Genomic DNA, 17,201 nt, shown 5'->3' on the forward strand with positions numbered 1-17,201 from the left:
TATTCCATAGATACCATTGGTACAACTGTCAAAGATAATGTAAAACAGAAAAGGCAACTGGTCCAAAACATACAGGAAATACAGGACACAATAAGAAGATCAAATTAAGGATAATAGTTATAGAAGAGAGTGAAGACTTCCAACGCAAAGGACCAGTAAATATCTTCAACAAAATCCTAGAAGAAATCTTCCTTAACCTAAAGAAAGAGATGCCCATAAATATACAAGTCCACAGAAATCCAAATAGATTGGACAATAAAAAAACTCCTTGAACCCCAGTGAACGTGATTGTTGGGGGAGGCGGCAATGGGGGAGGATGGGGAGGGAACACCCAAAAGGAAGGGGAGGGGGAGGGGTTAGGGGGATGTTGGCCGAGAAACCGGGAAAGGGAATAACACTCAAAATGTAAATAAGAAATACTCAAGTTAATAAAAAAAAAAAAAGAAACTCCTCCAGTCACATAATAGTCAAAACACCAAATGCACAAAACAAAGAAAGAATATTAAAAGCAGTAAGGGAAAAAGGTCAAGTAACATATAAAGACAGACCAAAAAGATTTACACCAGATTTCTCAACAGAGATTTGAAAGCCAGAAGATCCTGGACAGATGTTATAGAGACCCTAAGAGAACACAATTGCCAGTCCAGTTTACTGTATCCAGAGAAACTCTCAATTAACATAGATGGAGAAACCAAGATATTCCATGACACAACCAAATTTACACAATATTTTTCTGCAAATCCAACCCTACAAAGGATAATGCATGGTAAAACCAAACACAAGGAGGCAAGCTACAGCCTAGAAAAAGCAAGAAACTAATCATTTCATAATAAAACAAAGAGAAGACAAGCAAGAAAACATAATCTAACCTCCAAATATGAAGATAACAGGAAGCAACAATCACTATTCCTTAATATCTCTCAACATAAATGGACTCCATTCCTGAATAAAAAGACACAGATTAACAAACTGCATACATAATGAGAACCCAGCATTTTGCTGCTACAGCAAACACACCTCAGAGACAAAGACAGACACTACATCACAGTAAAAGGTTGTAAAACAACTTTCCAAGCAAATGGTCTTAAGAAGCAAGCTGGAGTAGCCACTCTAATATTGAATAAAATTGATTTTCAACCAAAAGTCATCAAAAAAGATAAGGAAGGACACTTCATATTCATCAAAAGAAAAATCCACCAAGAAGAACTCTCAATCCTAAATATCTATGCTCCAATACAAGGGCACCTACATACATAAAAGAAAACTTACTAAAGCTCAAAACACACATTGCACCTCACACAATAATAGTAGGATATTTCAAAACCACAATCTCATCAATGGGCAGATCATGGAAAGAGAAATTAAAAAGAGACATAGACAGACTAAGAGAAGTCATGAACCAAATGGATTTTAACAGATATTTATAGAATATTCTATCCTAAAATGAAAGGATATGCCTTCTTCTCACCACCTCATGGTACTTTCTCCAAAATTGACCATATAATTGGTCATAAAACAGGCCACAACAGATACAGATAGATAGAAATAATCCCATGCGTCCTATCAGACGAGCACGGGCTAAACCTGGCCTTCAATAACAATAAGGAAAGAATTCCCACATATACATGGAAGTTGAACAATGTTCTACTCAATGATAGCCTGGTCAAGGAAGAAATAAAGAAAGAAATTAATGACTTCTTAGAGATTAATAAAAATAAAGGTAAAACATTCCCAAACTTATGAGACACAATGAGAGCTCTGCTAAGAGGAAAACTCATAGCTCTGAGTGCCTGCAGAAAGAAATAGGAGAGAGCATATATCAGCACATGAACAGCACACCTAAAAGTTCTAGAACAAAAAGAAGCAAACACACACAGGAGGAGTAGAAGGCAGGAAATAATCAAACTCAGAGCTGAAATCAACCAATAGAAACAAAAAGGACTATACAAGGAATCAACAGAAGCAAAAGCTGGTTCTTTGAGAAAATCAACAAGCTAGACAAACCCTTACCCAGACTAACTAGAGGACACAGAGAATGTGTCCAAATTAACAAAATCAGAAATGAAAAGGGAGACATAACAACAGAATCAGAGGAAATTCAAAAAATCATCAGATCCTGCTACAAAACCCTATATTCAAGAAAACTTGAAAGTCTGGAGGAAATGGACAATTTCCTAGACAGATACCAGGTACTGAAGTTAGATCATGAACAGATAAACTATTTAAATAATCTCATAACTCCTAAAGAAGTAGAAGCAGTTATTAAAAGTCTCCCAACCAAAAAGAACCCAGGTCCAGATGGGTTTAGTGCAGAATTCTATCAGACCTTCATAGAAGACCTCATACCAATACTATCCAAACTATTCCAAGAAATTGAAACAGACAGTGTGCTATCGAATTCCTTCTATGAAGCCACAATTACCCTTGTACCTAAACCACACAAAGACCCAACAAAGAAAGAGAACTTCAGACCAATTTCCCTTATGAATATTGACGCAAAGATACTCAATAAAATTCTTGAAAACGGAATCCAAGACCACATCAAAACAGTCATCCATCATGATCAAGTAGGTTTCATCCCAGGCATGCAGGGATGGTTTAATATACAGAAAACCATCAACATAATCCACTATGTAAACAAACTAAAAGATAAAAACCACATGATCATTTCATTAGATGCTGACAAAGCATTTAACAAAATTCAACACCCCTTCATGATAAAAGTCCTGAAAAGAACAGGAATTCAAGGACAATACTTAAACATACTAAAAGCCATATACAGCAAACCAGTAGCTAATATTAAACTAAATGGAGAAAAACTTGAAGCAATCCCACTAAAATCAAGGACTAGAAAAGGCTGCCCACTCTCTCCCTACTTATTCAATATAGTTCTTGAAGTCCTAGCCAGAGCAATCAGACAACAAAAGGAGATCAAGGGATACAGATTAGAAAGGAAGAAATCAAAATATCACTATTTGCAAATGATATGATAGTATATTTAAATGATCCCAAAAGTTCCACCAGGGAACTCCTAAAGCTGATAAACAACTTCAGCAAAGTGGCTGTGTATAAAATTAACTCAAATAAATCAGTAGCCTTCCTCTACACAAAAGAGAAACAAGGCGAGAAAGAAATTAGGGAAACAACACCCTTCATAATAGTCCCAAATAATATAAAGTACCTCAGTGTGACTTTAACCAAGCAAGTGAAAGATCTGTATGATAAGAACTTCAAGCCCCTGAAGAAAGAAATTGAAGAAGATCTCAGAAGATGGAAAGATCTCCCATGCTCATGGATTGGCAGGATTAATATAGTAAAATGGCCATCTTGCCAAAAGAGATCTAGAGATTCAATGCAATCCCCATCAAAATCCCACCCCAATTCTTCAAAGAGTTAGACAGAACAATTTGCAAATTCATCTAGAATAACAAAAAACCCAGCATAGCTAAAACTATCCTCAACAATAAAAGGACTTCAGGGGGAATCACTATCCCTGAACTCAAGCAGTATTACAGAGCACTAGTGATAAAAACTGCATGGTATTGGTACAGAGACAGACAGATAGACTAGTGAAATAGAATTGAACACCCAGAAATGAACCCACACACCTTTGGTCACTTGATTTTTCACAAAGGAGCCAAAACCATCCAATGGAAAAAAGATAGCATTTCAGCAAATGGTGCTGGTTCCACTGGAGGTCAGCATGTAGAAGAATGCAGATCAATCCATTCCTATCACCATGTACAAAGCTTAAGTCCAAGTGGAACAAGGACCTCCACATCAAACCAGATACATTCAAACTAATAGAAGAAAAAGTGGGGAAGATGCTCAAACACATGGGCATGGAGAAAATTTCCTGAACAAAACACCAATGGCTTATGCTCTAAGATCAAGAATCAACAAATGGGATCTCATAAAACTGCAAAGCTTCTATAAGGCAAAGGACACTGTTGTTAGGACAGAATGGCAACCAACAGACTGGGAAAAGATCTTTACCAATCCTACAACTGATAGAGGGCTTATATCCAAAATATACAAGGAACTCACGAAGTTAGACTGCAGGGAGACAAATAGCCATGATAAAAAATGGTGTTCAGAGCTAAACAAAGAATTCGCAGCTGAGGAATACTGAATTGGTAAGAAGCACCTAACTCTTACACATTACCAAGTGATTGTTGGGGGGAGGGCGGTAAAGGAGGGAAGATGGGGAGGGGAATACCAATATAGAAGGGGAGAGGAAGGGTTAAGGGGATGTTGGCCTGGAAACCAGGAAAGGGTACAGCAATTGAAATGTAAATAAGAAATATCCATGTTAATAAAATAGGGGGAAAAAAAGAAAGAAAGAAGACCTCTGTCAGGACTGGCCCTGGCAGATTATGCATTGCCTTATGTTTAAGTTAGTACCAGAGTGAAGGCAAATAACCCAATAGTTAGTGAACGTCTCTTATTATGTAAATCTTTGAAGCATAAGGCAAATTTAAAACAGGTATAAAAAACATAGGACAAATGGCAGTATATGTATGACTAATTGTGTAACATTTCTGAAAATGTCAGTCCAACAGACAGTTCTGAATCATCCACAAAATAATTAGTAAATGAATGAAAGTCAGGTAATTGTCAGTTTGTCTAAGAAAAGTTAGCCCATGTATTCATTTTCAGAATTAACCTGTCTTGGTTTCCTGTCTGTTGCTTTGATAAAAGCTTACAGGTTATAGTCCTGAAGACTGTGGAAGGCCAAAACAAGAACTCAAGGCAGGAAACTGGAGGTAGGAAATAAAGCAGAGACTGTGGAGGAATGTGCTTCTTGACTTGCTTCCATGGCTTACTCAGCTTTCATTCTTATGAAGTCAGGACAACTTGACCAGGGATGGCACTGTCCACAGTGGGCTGGCCTCTTCAACATATCATCAATCGTTAATCAAGAAAATACCCCACAGACTTGCCCACAGGCCAATCTGATAGACAGAGAGTTACCTTTCCCAGGTAACTCTCATTTGTTTCAAACTGAAAATACTAGCCAGTCCATTGCTCAGAGTAAAAAGAGGCCTTGAAAACCTAAAGTGGTGATAGATGAGATTCTTTAAGTGTCAGGAGTAGGCTTAACACATGATGTGTAGACACATCAGTAAGTTTTCTTACATGGATGTAGTTCAGTTGGTAGAGTCGCCTAGCATTAGTGAAATCCTGGGTTTGATCCCAGCTGTGCATAGACTGGGCATGGTTGTATGTGTCTCCTATCTCAGCACTCAGAATGTAGAGGCAGGAGGATCAGAAGTTTGTTGTTGTTCTCGGTAGCTTAGTAAATTTGAGGCCAGCAAATCTAAGCATATTAGATTCTTATAGTACAATCTGATGGCTTTTTTGAATTTTTACATTTTCCATTATTATGTCTCTCTTTTCATTTCTGATTTTGTTAATTTCGATACTGTCTCTGTGCCCTCTAGTTAGTTCAGCTAAGGGTGTATTTATCTTGTTGGTTTTCTCTAAGAAGCAGCTCCCAGTTTTGCAGATTCTTTGTATAGTTCTCTGTTTCTACTCAGTTGATTTCAGCTCTTAGGTTGAACATTTTCTCCCATCTACTCCTCTTGGGTGTATTTGCTTCATTTTGTTCTAGAGCTTTCATATGTGCTGTTAAGCTGCTAATGTATGATCTCTCCAATTTCTTTATGAAGGAACTCAGAGCTACGAGTATTCCTCTTAGCACTGCTTTCTTTGTGTCCCTTAAGTTTGGGTATGTTGTCCCTTCATTTTTAATTTCTTTAAATGTCTTTAATTTCTTTCTACATTTTTTTCCTGACAAAGTAATCATTGAGTAGAAAGTTGTTTACTTTTCATGTTATATTAGTGTTCTTGGGTGGGTTTTTTTTTTTGTTTTTTGTTTTTGTGTTTTTACTGAAAACCAGTTTAGTCTGCTGTGATCTGATCAAATACATGACATTAATTCAGATTTCTTTTATATGTTGAGGCTTATTTTGTGTTCAATTATTTAGTCAATTTTGAAGAATGTACCATGAATCGCTGAGAAGAAGGTATGTTCTTTTGTTTTATGGTGATATATATCAGATATATTTGGTTCATAACTTTTGCTAGTTTCACTGTGTCTCTGTTTAGTTCCTGTTTCCATTATCTGTCCGTTGGTGAGAATTGGGTGTTGAAATCTCCCACTATTATTGCATGAAGTTCAATGTATGGTTTAGTAACATTTCTTTTACAAATGTGGGTGCCCTTTTATTTTGGCATACATTTTCAGAATTAAGAGTTCATCTTAGTGAAGTTTTACGTTGATGAATATGCAGTGTCCTTCCCCCTTCTTTGATAACTTTTGGTTGAAAGTCTATCTTATTGAATATTAGAAAAGTTACTCTAGCTTTTTTCTTGGGAACGTTTGCTTGAAAAAAATTTCTCAGACTTTTACTGGTAGTGTTTGTCTTTGTCACTGATGTGTGTTTCCTGTATGTAGGAAAATGCTGGGTCCTGCTTATGTATCTCGTCTGTTAGCCTATGTGTTTTTATTAGGGAATTGAGTCCATTGATGTTGATATTAAGTATAAATGATTGTTGCTTCCTGGGATATTTGTTGTTAGGAGTGGAATTATGTTTGTTCAGATCTCTTGGGTTTGTTGTGAGATTAATTTCTAGATTTTTCTTTGGTGTGGTTTCCCTTCTTGTATTGGAATTTTCCTTCTATTATTCTCTATAGGTCCAGATTTGTGGAAAGATATTGTTTAAATTTGGTTTTGTCATGGAATGTCTTGGATTCTCCATCTATGTCACCATAGATGAGTTTTGCTGGGTATAGTATCCCTGACTGCCAATTTCTGTTCACTTTCGGTGTCTCTGTTGAGAAGTCTGGTGTAATTCTGATAAGCCTGCCTTTATATGTTGATCTTATACCCTTACAGCTTTTAATATTCTTTCTTTGTTCTATTCATTTGGTGTTTTGATTATTATGTGACGGGAGGAATTTCTTTTCTGGTCCAATCTACTTGGTGTTCTGTGGGCTTCTTGTATGTTTATACCCATCTCTTTCTTTATAATATGGAAGTTTTCTTTGATAATTTTGTTGAAGATGTTTACTGGCCCTTTGAGTTGTGAATGTTTGCTCTCTTTTATGCCTAATATTATTTTAGACTTCATCATTTCATTGTGTCCTGGATTTTTTGAATATTTTGTGTTAGGAGTTTTTTTCTTTTTGTATTTTCTTTGACAGCTGTGTCAATGTCTTCTATGGTATCCACTACACCTGAGATTCTCTCTTCTACTTCTTATATTCTGTTAGTGATGCTTGCATCTATGACTCCTGCTCTCTTTCCTAGGTTTTCCATCTACAGGGTTGTTACCCTTTATGATTCCTTTTATGTTCTATTTCCATTTTCAGATCCTGGAAGATTTTGTTTAATTTCTTCACCTATTTGATTGTGTTTTCCTCTATTCTGTAAAGATTTATTTGTTTCCTCTTTGAGGGCTTCTACTTGTTTATCTGTGTTCTCCTGTAATTTTGTAAGAGAGTTATTTATGTCCGTAAAGTCCTCTATCACCTTTTTGAAATGAGATTTTAGATCTAAATCTTACGTTTAGGTGTGTTGGGGTATCCACAGCTTGCTGTTGTTTGAGATATGGTTTCTCGTGTTAACAATTATCATTGGTTTCTGACGCTTAATTTCTTGTACTTGCTTCTTACCATATGGTTATTTCTCATGTTAACTGGCCTTGTTTTCTCTGACTGGAACCTGTTCCTCCTGGGAGCCAGGTTATGTTGGGCTTTCTTGGATCAGTCTGTCTCTGGCTGTGAGTGGGGTGGAGAGAATGCTGGAGCACAAGATTGGCTCCTGGGCACAGTTGTGAACCAGAAGGAATATGTGTCTCTGGCTGGGTGGGAGTTCCTTTATGCCCTGGGCCCTGGGGGTCCCAGTTACACCAGGTATTGGTTGGGGGTTTGGGTCTCACCTGTGATCCTTGGTGTGTCAGAACTCCTGGATGTCAAGCTGTTCCTGGGTGTGGGCACAGTGGTTAGGGAACCAGAGCACAGACCAGCTCCTGGGCGCAGATCTGTTAGTATCATTTTATTCTCCTTTCTTAACTTATTGTTATTACTAAGACTTCAAGTACTAGATAAAGTAGAAGTAGGAAGAGTGCATAACCTTTCCATATTCCTAATCACAGTTGGAAATTTTTTAGTTTCGCCACTATTTAGCATGATTCTAACTATAGTTTTTTCAAATATCACCAACATCTCCATGACTTTTATTATGAAGTATTATTAGATTTTGTCAAAGGACTTTTCATTATCTATTGATATGATCGTGTGATTTCTGTGCTTGGGTCCACTTATGTGATCAGTTTCATTTATTGATTCACATTTGTTGATTCATTCCTAAGTTTTTAAAATTAAGCCAACTTCATTATGGTGACTGATCTTTTTGATGTGATACTGAATTAAGTTTACAGATTTTTTTTTATTGAGAATTTATTTTCATTCACATTTTAGTATTTAAATCATTTGTTCATGAGATTATAATATCATTACATAATCTTTCCCTTCCTTTTTATTAATTTATACACATACGTTTGTTAGGAAGCCTGGCCTGTGACTTCCTTTTTTGTTGTGTCTTTATTTGGTTTGAGTTTAGTATTAATCAATCTGGTTTCATAGAAAGAATTTTGAAGTAGCCACTCCTTTTCTATTTTATAGAATAACTGGAGAGGTACTGATAGTAGTTCTTTAATATTCTTGAAAAATTCTGTAGAATCTGTTCCTGGAATTTCTTAGTTGTGAAATCATATTATTACTGCTTTACTCTCATTGTGATTATAGGTCTGTTTAAATTATCTTTCATTAATGTTCAAATGTACTTTTTGAAATACCTCAATGGATCCTATATTCTAACTCAATCTCCTCTTCTTTATCTTTTTATTGCAGAATTAATGTCAAGTATTATTGTTTAAGTTACTATAGAATTGGTCATTTTTGGAGGTGACATGTTAACTGTTTTCTTTCATTCTTTTCTTTTTAACTGTCAAAATAAAACTGATTCAATAATATGAATCATCTTTATCTTTTGTGAGGCTTTACTACATTTTTGTTCATCTAATTCCAAACATATGATCTATTTAATATTTACAGTTTTGTTTCACTACTGTGATTTATATCACGACTTAGTTTGCTGATTTAGGAAAAAATTCTTTTGAAAATTCAAGTCCCACGTCTCTTCTACTAAAGGCATTTACAATTGAGTTGAAGATTAGGTCCTGGTAGGACTGAAGGTTAGTTTTCATCTGTCTGGAGAGTATTCAGGACAGATATTATGCCTAGTTTTTTTCCCCTGAGAGTCAACTTCTGTTTGCAATAATAGTCAATGTCCAAGGTTCAGCACACTTCAGATAACTTGCAACTGTTGAAATCAGGTTAGCTGACTTTGAATGAGCATTCAGGACAGGGGTAGTTGCACCCCTGACTTCTGTTGTCTTCACTGCACATTGTGGAATTAAACATCCAGTGAACACTATCATTAGTCATCTGCACTGCTCAGTTGGCCTCCACAGGCTTTGCTGCATGTTTTTTCAAAGTGTCTTATATTCAGTCAGGTCTCTGCCTTCCATTTCTTCTGAAGCCCTTCTCCATAGCTGGGTCACTACACACTTTTATTATATTGTACATATAATACTATATTATACCTATAATATACCTATAATACTCTTCCTTCAGTTTGTCTCTTTAACTTCTCTCTCCAGATTGTCTGGTTCTATATGCCTAGGCACTCTACCTTCTTCAATCAGCTCTGGTAACAGCTTACTTCCACAGCTTCCACTGCCTGCCATAGAGATCACAAGAGAAGATACTTTGTATCTTTCATATAGAAATCATTGATGAAAACACTGATGTGACCTTACAACACACTGTGTTCCCTCCATGCTTACTTTGTTCTTTTTAAACATTTCTGCATAGGTTTTAACTTACTTAGCCCTTTATCAGTTACAAGTCATTTATTTTGTGCTTTTAGATATCCAAAATAAGTACTGTGACCTCAAAAAGGAAACATTTAGAAAGTCACATTGTTGATGTTACAAGCAAACCAAAGTCACATTACCTGCCAGGCTGAAAATATCAGGTCTTCTGCCTTTCTTACTGGTGTTACTTCTACTTGTTGAAGAAGCATCTCATGAAGGCTATGGATCACAGCATACACAGCACTGTATATATTACAAGCAAACTCAGTCATGACCATGTCAAAATGTCTCCCCAGTGTTTCATGCAAGGAAGCATTAGGCAGACAGTTCTCCAGTGTATTGCAGTCATCATCACCAAATGAGCAGTTAAAAAAATAGAACCAAAACTTTGTAAGGTAAAAAAACTTCTGGGTATTTGGAAGGATGAACTGTTTGGATAAAATTTCTGTAACCAGAGGTTTCTTTGTGGTGATGTGCAAAGATGAGCCTCCCATCAAATGACTGTAAAATAAAATGGTTTGACTGGATGATAACATCCCAGTCTGAGCTCATGATCCAGACTTTCCTTGTAACTAAAGTTTGTCTTAAATAAAGCAAAAAGCCTCTCAGAAAATCGCTGTCACCATAGGTGATGATCACATTTGCTGTTGATTTCAGAACCTGTATAGGATTCAACTGGTTGTTTGGTAAATAAGATACTACACTAACTGGGATCAATTCCACAAAATCTACACATATTCTATTTCTGTCCATCTCTGCCCTCAAGTCTGAGAGTATCTGAACACTATTTTGTCCTTCTGATATGATCAATCCTACCCAGTTCCAGTGGAAATAATTCAACAAGGAGACAATGCCATGGGAAAGACATGTCCTTGTAGGCTATTTGATAGAGATTAGGAAACTGCTCATGATTATTCAAGTTAGGTTTAAAAGACCCAATGATCAGCTAAAAGGAAAAGAGGATAAAGAGAATAAAAGAATTAAGAGTAGGAAGCATAAATCACATGCCAATCATGACAGGCTTTCAGACTCAAATAGGAGAATTCACTCATCACATCAGTATGTGTGTATACATGAGTCCAAAGGTTGATATTGGAGTTCCTTCTCATTATTCACTATATTTAATTTTCCTTATTTTTTGCATAGGATTCTAAGTGAAACTATAGCTCACTGTTTTGGTTACCCTGGCTCATGTGTCTCTACTTTACAGGAAGTGAGGTTACAGATCTCTACTGCATTTGACTGGTTTTATGTAAGTGGTAGATATCCAAAGTCGTTTTCATGTTTGTGAATCAAATAAGTCATGCCAGAGCTGCTTCTCTAGAAGTCAAACTTTACACTCAGAGTTCCAGGTAATTATTGCCTACTCTAGACTATTCCTTTTCTCTGTCCTGAATATATCGCTGAATACTTATTCTTTGGAATAATAAGCACTTTTTGTCAGATGCATAAGCACACTTTTCTTACCTCCTCTTTTAGAGCTTTAGAAAGACACTAAATTATGAGTTGTTTGATCTTTTTCCACTTCACTCATTCTCACCTGTGGATATTTGTAGAGTTTCAGCAGTGTCCCTATATGAGCGGATATCATCCATAATATGCCTGTGAGGGCTGACATAGACTTCATCTCTCTCCTACACATGTAATTAGACACATACTTCTCCAGCCCAGAAAGCCATGTGATGCATCTATCCAATTTCCACCATTCATTTAATAGGACATTATATATATCATATCCCAGAGACACATTGGGTAAAATATGGAGGTTCCTGTTGATCTCCTTGATGACATAAACCATTGCCAGAGCAATCTGGTAGTTTTTTAAATTTAACCTGCACAGAAGATACAAAAATATTTAGGGTTGCTATGGTTTGAATGTCAAATAGCTTCATATCTGGATGCTCTGTCTTCAGTTGACTTTATTAATGAAGCATGTAGGACTTTCAAGAAGTTTAACTTCATTAGAGAAATTGGGTCATTGGGCATTCCTTTCTATTCTCTTGTTTCCTGAGTGAAAAATACAATGTCACCAACTAACTTCTTGCCCTTTCATTGTTATTTCTCTCCCTGCTGTCAAATCTTACCTAAAATGATAACCAGTATCTCTCTGGAAGTGTAAGCCAAAATAAACTACTTTTTCTTATCTTCTTGTTTTGGTATTTTATCACAGTAAAAAAAAATATTCGCAAGAGGAAATATTCAAACCATGACTATTATTTTGTATGCAACATTTGTGAATTAAATGCTTATGTCTTCTTGTAGATTGTTGTCTTTATGTAGGTGAAGACAGGCACAAGGTAAGGCAAGACCTGTCATTGAGCAGTAAAAAAGTACAGTGGGGACAGAGTTTTTGTAATGCAGGAGAGAGGAAAAAGAGAAGAACCAAATTGTATGCAGAGAAGAACGATCGAGATCCCTATGGACTTAAATGGCCATAGGTAGTTGTGAATATTTTATAAGGGATGGATTTTTATAGAACAATTTGTTTTATCTAGCTGGGCAGTTTGTACCATTATCAATTTGTTGTGAGTTTATTGTGCAGACTTTTGTGAAGTTTGAATTTATTGATATAAATCTGATTGCTAGATTACAAGCTTAATGAGTTTTGATTTTAACAGGTTACTGAGAGTTGTGACTATAACCATTAGGGGGCAGATGTTGGGAATGTCGCAGAGTCCACAGTAAAAGAGCCACGAGATAGGTGGGCTCTGTATGGAACTGGCGTGGCAGTGAGCTACCTTGGTAAATAGGTGATAAAGTTGCAAGAGGGTGGCTGCTGCCAGGCCCAGATAGTTGATAACTGCCGCATGGGATGGAGATTGGGAGCTAGGGCTAAATAAGAATTTGATAATACGAAAACTTCCCAATACTTATCACATTCAAAGCGGTTGTCTCTGGTATGAATTATCTGACATTAAGCTATGACTGAAGACTTCATGGCACTCAGCATGTGAATTCTCACATGATGAATGAGGCCTGAATTTGACTAAATATTTTGGCAGTGTCATAGTGGGTTTTCTTTCTGTGAATAGATGCCATGATCATGTCAATTTTTTTAAAGGAAAACACTTAATTGGAAATATATTATATGTTCAAAAGTTTAGTTTATTATTGTCAGGGCAGGAAGCATGGTGAGATGCATGCAGAAAGATGTGGTTCTGGAAAAGTCACTGAGAGTTCTACATTTGGGCCAGCAGGCATCAGAGTGACACTGATCCTATCTTGAGCTTCTGAAACCTCAAAGTCCATCCTTAATGGTGCACTTTCTGCAAAGAGACCTTATCGACCAGTTCTCGCAGGTACTGCTCCATGATTCTCTCCATCCTCTCTCTGACCCAGGTGGTCTGACAGATGTTGCTACACTGCTTTCTAGTGTTAGTTCCAGCACCCATGGAGCCAAATGGCACTGCAGAGTATCTTCACCTCAGCAGCTCTACACTGTCTCCAAGTACTCTCTGACCCAAGCAGTCTGCAAGTTATTCCAACACTGGTCTCTGGTGTTAGTTCCTGCACCTGTGAGGCCAAATGGAACAAACCATAATTTTTCTCTAATTAGTATCTCTCCTGGCAACTCTGCCAGCCTCAAACTCTCTGCTTCAGCTACCCAGTAAAATCAGGGCTCTAGAAGTACAGCATGTGCTGGCCTATCATGGCTCCCTACCATGGACTCTGCTCACACTCCCAATAATCCAGTGAAATCATGACTCAATAAACTGGAATTTATCAATCAGATTTCTATGTTAAATTTTCAATCCACAATATATCCTCACAATGTACTCACAACCAATTGCTAAGGATATAAATTGCCCACCTACATAAGATAAATTTGCCTAGAGAAATCCATTCCAACTACTTTGGCAATCCAAGACCACCCAGATCTGGGTCATCGTTCTACATCTCCATCTTGATTCTCCTAGCTCCTCCTCTTCTGCTTCTCTCTCTCCTTCTAAAACCTCTGTTCTGACCTCTTTTCCTTCTCTTCCAATGACAGGTCTCATTTTACCTTGTCTGCTTTCACCTGCATAATGACACCAACCTACACTACTCCAACAAGCCCACACTTTCTATGGGCTTACGGGAGCCATTTTCATCCAAAACCACCTAACCAAAATGTGGGAAAGGACTTTTTTGTACCACTGATTAAAAAAATGATTTCTGAGTCATCTCTTAGAGACTCTTGATCTAGGAATCCAAGTACTTTTCCTGAAGACGCACTATTGTAGATATAATCCAGGGGCTGGGCAGGCATTCAATTAATTTGGATTATAGGAAGGCAGAGAATGATGCCCAGTGAATGTTTGTTTCAATCATTTTGTAGCAATACTTCTTTGTAAAAAAGCTCTTAACAGAGTCTATTGCTTTTTGTTTTATTCTTATCCACAGAATCATGCCCAGTCTTTATGGGGGTATTTCTAGATGGCCCGAAGGGTAGAGATAATGCGTTACTTTTAGTGGTGGCAGTCTGAATAGGTTTTTTTTACATATAATTATAATTGCGTTAAATGTGTTCCACCTGTGGAGCTTCCCCACTCTTGATGTTCTTTCTGGCAAATACCTCCAGCTCAACCACAGGTCACACTTTCCAGTAGACCAGCTAGGCGACCTGTCCACAGACCTAATCCTACTATGTTCCTCAGGTGCACACAGCTCAACCACAAACACACCTTCCAAAAGACAAGGTAGGTCACCTGCCGTTTTATCTTCCCTATGATCTCAGTTCCCTCAATCAAATACTTGTGGCCTCAAACAAGCCACAGCTGACAGGTGACCAGGAAGAGGAGCTACCCATGGACACACACACATGGATTTTATCTACCCAGACAGAACCTGCTGCCCAACATGAAGCCATACCTGCCAAACGGCCAGGTAGGCTCTTTACCCAAGGACTCTACCTAATTTCTACTCCACCTCAACAGACATTTGCCCTGCCCAACCATAGCTATACTTGCCAGAAGACCAGATATGCAGGCAGCCCTTAGACACCCCCATTCTCTTTACTTAGGCAAATACCTGTTGCCAAATCACCAACCATACCTGCTAGAAGACCAAGTAGGCTTAACTACCTGTGGTCCTAAATCCACCCTCCCCTCTTGGTTCCATCTGGAACTCACTCCTATCAAACCACAAGTCATACCTGCCAGAAGAACATGTTAGCCACTCACCTACTGACCTCCCATACTCTCCAGGTTCCCTTCAACATTCATCACCTGGTCACCTACAGACTATGCCTTCTAGAAGACCATGTTGGGCACCTACCATATCCCTGGGCCCCCTCTCCCTCCTTGTGAATATATTGCACCCCTCAACTAAGGCAGATACTTTCTGCTAGAGCAAAGGCCACAGCACCGACCAGAATTACATATAGGCCTCCCATCCTCAGACACTCCTTCTTCCTCTCAGTGCCACCAAAATTTATCTCAAATCCCCTACCCCTTTTTGTTGCCATCAAATAGCCTCCAACTCCTGCTGAGGATCCCTGTTAGATCAGAGGCCACAAAGGCTGCCAGAACTCCTGCTCTGGAGGGGAGACCCACTGTTCTTAATGAGACCATGATAGCCAGATGTCCATCCTCCAACTCAGGTGGAGACCCCTGCTTAACCATAGGCCAGATAGGCCAGAAGACCAGAAGACCAGAAGACCAGAGAGAAAATAGAAACCAATGATCAAAACACCCTTTCAACAAAGACAAACCCAGAAATTGGCACCTAGATCTATAATCACCACAAATTCAGATGGTTAAATGCCAGCATAAGAACACCATCAATAGCCAAGGCAATATGTTACTTCCACTATCTATCCTACTACCACAACCCCTAAATATTCCAATACAGATGAAATACAGGAAAAAGACCTTAAACCAACTTTACAAAGATGATAGAGATCCATAAAGAAAAACTTAATAAACCTTGTAAAGAAATTGAGGAAATAACAAAAAATGAGGAAATGAGGAAATCCCTTGAATAAAGCCAAGAAGAAAAACAAACAGTTGGAGAAGATTAATAAAACTGTTCAAAAGAATTCAAAGCTGAGGAATGCCAAATGGCTGAGAAACACCTAAAGAAATGTTCAACATCTTTTGTCATAAGGGAAATGCAAATCAAAACAACCCTGAGATTTCACCTCACACCAGTGAGAATGGCTAAGATCAAAAACTCAGGTGACAGCAAATGCTGGTGAGGATGTGGAGAAAGAGGAAGACTCCTCCATTGTTGGTGGGATTGCAGACTGGTACAACCATTCTGGAAATCAGTCTGGAGGTTCCTCAGAAAATTGGACATTGAACTACCTGAGGATCCAGCTATACCTCTCTTGGGCATATACCCAAATGATGCCCCAACATTTAACAAAGACACATGCTCCACTATGTTCATAGCAGCCTTATTTATAATAGCCAGAAGCTGGAAAGAACCCAGATGCCCATCAACAGAGGAATGAATACAGAAAATGTGGTACATCTACACAATGGAATATTACTCAGCTATCAAAAACAATGACTTTATGAAATTCATAGTCAAATGGATGGAACTGGAAAATATCATCCTGAGTGAGGTAACCCAATCACAGAAAAACACACATGGTACGCACTCATTGATAAGTGGCTATTAGCCCAAATGCTTGAATTACCGTAGATGCACAGAACACATGAAACTCAAGAAGGAAGACCAAAATGCGAATGCCTCACTCCTTCTTTAAAAGGGGAACAAGGATACCCCTGGGAGGAAATAGGGAGGCAAAGTTTAGAACAGAGGAAGAAGGAACACCCATTCAGAGCCTGCCCCACATGTGGCCCATGCATATACAGCCACCAAACTAGATAAGATGGATGAAGCAAAGAAGTGCAGTCCGACAGGAACCGGATGTAGATCTCTCCTGAGAGACACAGCCAGAATACAGCAAATACATAGGCGAATGCCAGCAGCAAACCACTGAACTGAGAATGGGACCCCCATTCAAGGAATCAGAGAAAGGACTGGAAGAGCTTGAAGGGGCTCGAGACCCCATACGAACAACAATGCCAACCAACCAGAGCTTCCAGGGACTAAGCCACTACCCAAAGACTATACATGGACTGACCCTGGGCTCCAACTACATAGGTAGCAATGAATAGCCTAATAAGAACACCAGTGGAAGGGGAAGCACTTGGTCCTGCCAAGACTGAACCCCCAGTGAATGTGATTGTTGGGGGTAGGGCGGTAATGGGGGGAAGATGGGGAGGGGAACACCCATAGAGGAGCAGAGGGGGAGGGGTTGG

General features: G+C 38.3%; 1 pseudogene; it reads left to right on the forward strand.

Moving 5' to 3' along the window:
- Positions 1–17,201, forward strand: part of LOC116885848 — a 147,503-nt pseudogene that overhangs the window by 113,763 nt on the left and 16,539 nt on the right.

The sequence above is a fragment of the Rattus rattus genome, chromosome 16, assembly GCF_011064425.1.
Source record: "Rattus rattus isolate New Zealand chromosome 16, Rrattus_CSIRO_v1, whole genome shotgun sequence".
Lineage (NCBI taxonomy): Eukaryota > Metazoa > Chordata > Mammalia > Rodentia > Muridae > Rattus > Rattus rattus.